Below are 1,032 nucleotides of genomic sequence, written 5' to 3' on the forward strand. Positions count from 1 at the left end.
ACTCACTCGTCATTTCGTCCAATATTATTATTGCTTGGCTTTTAATTTAATTCATAAAAGAAAGTAACATTTTTTATAATGTATGACATGGGGCCAGGAGTACATTTTCACAAATGCGTACGACACATATACTATCCGACACATTCAAATATACGGTGGCAGGACTTTCTTGTGTGTGTAGTAGAATTTTTAACACCTATGGCTCGTTTGTTTTGCATTTAGACCAGGCTTACTCCTCTCAAAGAAACCTTGCATGGTTGCTGACACCTAAGTGAGTAAAAATACAACATCTATGCCTCCTCCATTGTACAATAGATCGAGCCCAGACTTGTTCAGATGATTTCCTCACTGCATGGATGTTGCAAGTTCAACAATTTTTATCACACATGCAAATAAGACAAGTTGGGTTCATGACGGATTAGAGCCACTCATTTTGAGCATGATCAGAGTGACTCATGACTACTACCACTACTGATACATGTTTGACTCACCAAAGCGAGGCACAAAGCAACCCTTTCGCAGTTGCTAAGAGTGAGATGTGTCTGGCCTAGTCAGATTTACAATGCTCAGACTATCACGTGTGCAATGAGATAATGGTAAATGTTCCTATGTGAATGAAAATGTTTGCACAAATGCATACAACACGTATATGGAGTACTATCTGACGTGTTCAAATATACAGCGGTAGGACTTTCTGGTTTCCAAGACTTGCTCCTCTCAAAGAAACCTTGCGAGGTTTCTGAGAGCAAAGTGAATGTAGGATGAAAGTTGGATAGGAGTGAATCGAGAAAAATTATAAGAGATTTTGACCACCATGACACGGTTGATATTTGAAAGCCTGGTATGGTAGTGATAGGTCTTTTCACTCCTATCTAAGCAGTCACAATAGTCGAGGGGCAGACTGAAGAATGAAGATGAGTTGCTTTCTTAAGGAATTTCTCTTGGTTGGTTTTGCAGAGAGATGCAGCGGTGAACTTTCTAGCATGTGCAGTAAAAATGCAACATCTATGCCTCCTCCGTTGTGCATTAGAT

Source organism: Miscanthus floridulus, chromosome 15 (genome assembly GCF_019320115.1).
Source record: "Miscanthus floridulus cultivar M001 chromosome 15, ASM1932011v1, whole genome shotgun sequence".
Taxonomy (NCBI): domain Eukaryota; kingdom Viridiplantae; phylum Streptophyta; class Magnoliopsida; order Poales; family Poaceae; genus Miscanthus; species Miscanthus floridulus.